Genomic DNA, 4,918 nt, shown 5'->3' with positions numbered 1-4,918 from the left:
TTTCCATCTGGCTCTATTGCGCATCCTCTATGTGACGAGGTGGCCGAGTGGTTAAGGCGATGGCGCTCCAGCTGCCGGCCATAAGGCCATTTAAGAGGGGGGGGAAGGAAAAGGGGAGAAAAGAGAGAAGAAAAGAAGAAAGGAGAAAGAAGGAAGAAAATGAGGGTGTTTCCGCATCCATATCTATTTGAAAAATGCATTTCTAACTGCTTAAATACACATATGAAATTTCAAAATGTTTTAAATTATTTGGACACGCCACAGACGGAATACGAACCGACGACTCTAGGTTTCGTTCTATTCGCATCCGCTCCGCAGACGGGATACGAACCTAGGACTTTGGGGATTCTAAGTTTCGTTTTATTCACATCCTCTCCGCGGATATTTATATCAAATTAAGAGTTAAATTAAGAATTCTATAAGTGCATTTCCCCTAACTTACATAACACATAAAATTAGTATAATTGACACAATAGGATACAAATCAGCAATATAAAATAATACAAATAACAATGACATAACTCAACACCCCCACTATATATATATGTATATATATAAATGTCTATATATATATATATATGTCTCATACACATATATTCGTGTTCTGTATGTGTAATCATTATTTATTTCTTCTCCCACATACCTGTACCTGAAGGACCAGAATGTCCACTGCCAAGGGATCATCGCATGCAGATCTTTCCATCATTTTCAGTGTTTTTATAATTTGCATCCCCATTTATTATTTTCAACATCATTATTATCATTACTGTTATTATTGTTATCAGTGTGCTGTTTTAACACAGATTGTCATTAAAAACACCCCCTTGTACAGCAACACTCAGGTCACAGACAACACTCAGAATCAGAAATGGTTATACAAATGTTTATTTGCCACAAGGAGACTGGATACAGGACTGTAGGCACAGATTCACTGTACATAGAACCCCACTAGGCGATAGGCATAAACCCCACTAATGGCCAACCATGTCTAACATGAAAACCCCCACACAAGGTCCACACAAAAGCAAGATACAAGCCTTCCCCCCAAAAGGTATTATCAGTTTGCAATACTTAAACCACGACCCCACATATAGAATCCACAGAAAAAAAACACTGCAATAGATCAACCCACACCAAAGAGGAGTCATCCCAATCCAGTATACAATCCAGACAGCAAGTCGCTACCGGCCAGTGTGGCAGGGACCCGCTTTGTCACTTTCAAGCGTGGAGACGGTTCTGCGCTGGTCCGTCCACCAGGAACGCTCCCAAGTAGCACTCCGATGACGCGCAGCTCTCCCCCACGAGGAATTTCCAACTACAGAGGGACACAATGCAAACAAACAAACACTTAGAGCAGCCCAAACGCCATTAAGTTGGGAGATCCAGTGACAAACTAAATGACCAGTGTGGTGGAAGAAAGAACCTCCCTTTTGCCTGGTAGCTGGAGAGTGTTGAGCAGTGTGTGAGTGTGTGTGTGCATGTGTTCTACCTGCATCTGTCTTATAGGCCTTCTCTGTCTAGAGTCTGAAGCACTTCCCCAGCCAGACTCTGGCTCTCCCTGCCTTCTGCTGGGCTGGTGCTTTTCTGATGACCATCACCAGCAACGACTCCACCCCGATACGGGGGTTTGACACCTGTACACACAGACACGCACGAACAGACACACGCACGCACACATTCAATTAGTTTGCTTGATATGAACTAAAGAGGCAGGCAGCAACAGCAACTCCAAATAAACTGGGTAGGTCTGTTACCTTCCTGCCAATGGTAATCAACTCTGTGTCTGCCATCACCTTGTGTGACTTTAAAGATGTTGCCTTTGGTGACATATGCATACACATTGTTTTTAATGCATGACAATTACATAAATGCAAGTACATGAAGAGCAGAGCATCTTCCTTGTTATATTAATAACCCTATGAAAAACACAGTGGTGGCAAAAGCCACATAGTGTTTGAAACACAGCTCATGAATTAACCACACTACATATAACTAACAGATAACATTAGCAAAGGCTTTGCTGATGAGAACGAGTGAAATTCCATGACATCAACAGTGAGAGTAGCTACCTAAACATGTGTAAAAGAGACTGTATTCATATGACTACTTCCCAATATATTCGTTTATACATCTGAATTTAAACGATCGATAGAAAATACTGATTCACAGTCCAAACATTCTCATTCTCATTCATTCATAGCCCTCGTAAAAGCCCCCTTAATATAGCGAACTTCCAGTCAGATAAGGTAGTGTTTGTAACGTAGCTAGATGGCTAAATACATCGATACGATAACATGAAACAACGGGTGAAATGAATTATAACCTAAGTTATATCATACAGCACTAACAGATAACATTAGCAATGGAAACGCTGATGAGAACTAGCGGAATTCCAGTCAGCTAACAGAGTGTTTCTAGCGAAATTCCAGTCAGATAACAGAGAGTGTTTGTAAGGTTGAAAGCTAGCTAAACACAAAAGGTGAAATTAGTTCAGTATCTAACAGCAGTGTATTACATGTGTAAATGCTCACCATGTCGATAATCTGCCTCGGTTGATTCCTTAAGCATCCGGCTAGCTTCACTCTTTGAATTACCCGCCCCCTCAGGTCTAGCGTAAGCAATGTAACGTCGCCCTCCAGAATTTCTGCCGTGTGCCTGACGTCGTTCACCAGGATTTCTGCCGTGATTGGGCAAATGTTTTCGACTGTGCGAACGTGATTGGCTCCAAATGTTTTAGAATCTGCGGACGTGATTGACTGAAGCTGAAACATTTAGCTGGCCTTGCAGTCGGCAGCTGGCGCTCCTAAGCCAGAGATTGTGGTTCGAGTCCCATCTGGGGTGAGATAAAGCAGAGTGGCGCAGCGGAAGCGTGCTGGGCCCATAACCCAGAGGTCGATGGATCAAAACCATCCTCTGCTAGTCCCTCTTTGAGTGCCACTCCAGTATAGTTGCCTTTCACAAAACACAGTCTGAAACCAGGATGAGAAGTACGGCATGAGGTTTTCAGTGGGCAACACGTAGCCAATTTCATACCCAACCACGTACCCCCTTTAGATTTTCTCGATCTTCTCAGCCTTTTTTTTTGGTCAAATCTAGCTTGCAATTAAATAGACACCAAACAGCAAAAAGCCTGGCTCTCATATTTTTCCAGGATATATTTCTGCAATGAGAGCCCTGGAGCCAACAGCAAGACTGCAGGGAGAAAGAGCAGAGTGGCACAGCGGAAGCGTGCTGAGCCCATAACCCAGAGGTCGATGGATCGAAACCATCCTCTGCTAGGCAAGCCCCGACAGCTGAAAATGCAATGAACCCAGGGATTGTGGGTTTCGAGTCCATCTGGGGTGAGATAAAGCAGAGTGGGCGCAGCGGAAGCGTGCTGGGCCCATAACCTAGAGGTCGATGGATCAAAACCATCCTCTGCTAGTCCCTCTTTGAGTGCCACTCCAGTATAGTTGCCTTTCACAAAACACAGTCTGAAACCAGGATGAGAAGTACGGCATGAGGTTTTCAGTGGGCAACACGTAGCCAATTTCAATACCCAACCACGTACCCCCTTTAGATTTTCTCGATCTTCTCAGCCTTTTTTTTTGGTCAAATCTAGCTTGCAATTAAATAGACACCAAACAGCAGAAAGCCTGGCTCTCATATTTTTTCCAGGATATATTTCTGCAATGAGAGCCCTGGAGCCAACAGCAAGACTGCGGGGAGGAAGAGCAGAGTGGCGCAGCGGAAGCGTGCTGAGGCCCATAACCCAGAGGTCGATGGATCGAAACCATCCTCTGCTAGGCAAGCCCCGACAGCTGAAAATGCAATGAACCCAGGGATTGTGGGTTCGAGTCCCATCTGCGGTGAGATAAAGCAGAGTGGCGCAGCGGAAGCGTGCTGGGCCCATAACCCAGAGGTCGATGCATCGAAACCATCCTCAGCTATGCAAGCCCTGATAGCTGAAAATGCAATGAACTGCTTTTGTCAACATTGAAAATATTTCCCTAGTTCACTATATTGATGAGGCTGAGGCTGAGGCTGATAGTCAGCAGACTAGCCCCAGTGGCCTAATGGATAAGGCACTGGCCTCCTAAGCCAGGGATTGTGGGTTCGAGTCCCATCTGGGGTGAGATAAAGCAGAGTGGCCCCATAACCCAGAGGTCGATGGATCGAAACCATCCTCTGCTAGTCCCTCTTTAAGTGCCACTCCAGTATAGTTGCCTTTCAAAAAACACAGTCTGAAACCAGGATGAGAAGTACGGCATGAGGTTTTCAGTGGGCAACACGTAGCCAATTTCATACCCAACCACGTACCCCCTTTAGATTGTCTCGATCTTCTCAGCCTTTTTTTTTTTGGTCAAATCTAGCTTGCAATTAAATAGACACCAAACAGCAAAAAGCCTGGCTCTCATATTTTTCCAGGATATATTTCTGCAATGAGAGCCCTGGAGCCAACAGCAAGACTGCAGGGAGGAAGAGCAGAGTGGCAGAGTGGCGCAGCGGAAGCGTGCTGGGCCCATAACCCAGAGGTCGATGGATCGAAACCATCCTCTGCTATGCAAGCCCTGATAGCTGAAAATGCAATGAACTGCTTTTGTCAACATTGAAAATATTTCCCTAGTTCACTATATTGATGAGGCTGAGCTGAGGCTGATAGTCAGCAGACTAGCCCCAGTGGCCTAATGGATAAGGCACTGGCCTCCTAAGCCAGGGATTGTGGGTTCGAGTCCCATCTGGGGTGAGAATAAAGCAGAGTGGGCAGCGGAAGCGTGCTGGGCCCATAACCCAGAGGTCGATGGATCGAAACCATCCTCTGCTAGTCCCTCTTTAAGTGCCACTCCAGTATAGTTGCCTTTCAAAAAACACAGTCTGAAACCAGGATGAGAAGTACGGCATGAGGTTTTCAGTGGGCAACACGTAGCCAATTTCATAC

At 45.2% G+C, this 4,918-nt stretch overlaps 1 long non-coding RNA gene and 3 other non-coding genes across 4 annotated transcripts; 3 read left to right on the top strand and 1 right to left on the bottom strand.

The window, feature by feature from the left end:
* Window positions 1-869: 869 nt before the first annotated feature.
* LOC122129305 lies at window positions 870-2,656 on the bottom strand. The gene is made up of 2 exons (XR_006151757.1): window positions 2,532-2,656; window positions 870-1,634 (listed from the first exon to the last, which is right to left on the bottom strand). It is a non-coding gene; the product is annotated as an uncharacterized LOC122129305 (long non-coding RNA).
* Window positions 2,657-4,041: 1,385 nt separating this feature from the next.
* trnar-ccu lies at window positions 4,042-4,114 on the top strand. Its single transcript has one exon. It is a non-coding gene; the product is annotated as a tRNA-Arg (tRNA).
* Window positions 4,115-4,470: 356 nt separating this feature from the next.
* trnam-cau lies at window positions 4,471-4,542 on the top strand. Its single transcript has one exon. It is a non-coding gene; the product is annotated as a tRNA-Met (tRNA).
* A 111-nt stretch (window positions 4,543-4,653) lies between these two features.
* trnar-ccu lies at window positions 4,654-4,726 on the top strand. The gene has a single exon. It is a non-coding gene; the product is annotated as a tRNA-Arg (tRNA).
* The last annotated feature ends 192 nt before the right edge of the window (window positions 4,727-4,918 follow it).

This window comes from Clupea harengus, unplaced genomic scaffold, assembly GCF_900700415.2.
Source record: "Clupea harengus unplaced genomic scaffold, Ch_v2.0.2, whole genome shotgun sequence".
NCBI lineage: Eukaryota > Metazoa > Chordata > Actinopteri > Clupeiformes > Clupeidae > Clupea > Clupea harengus.
Note: the sequence above shows the minus strand (reverse complement) of the source record. Positions and strands in the feature narration are given on the sequence as shown.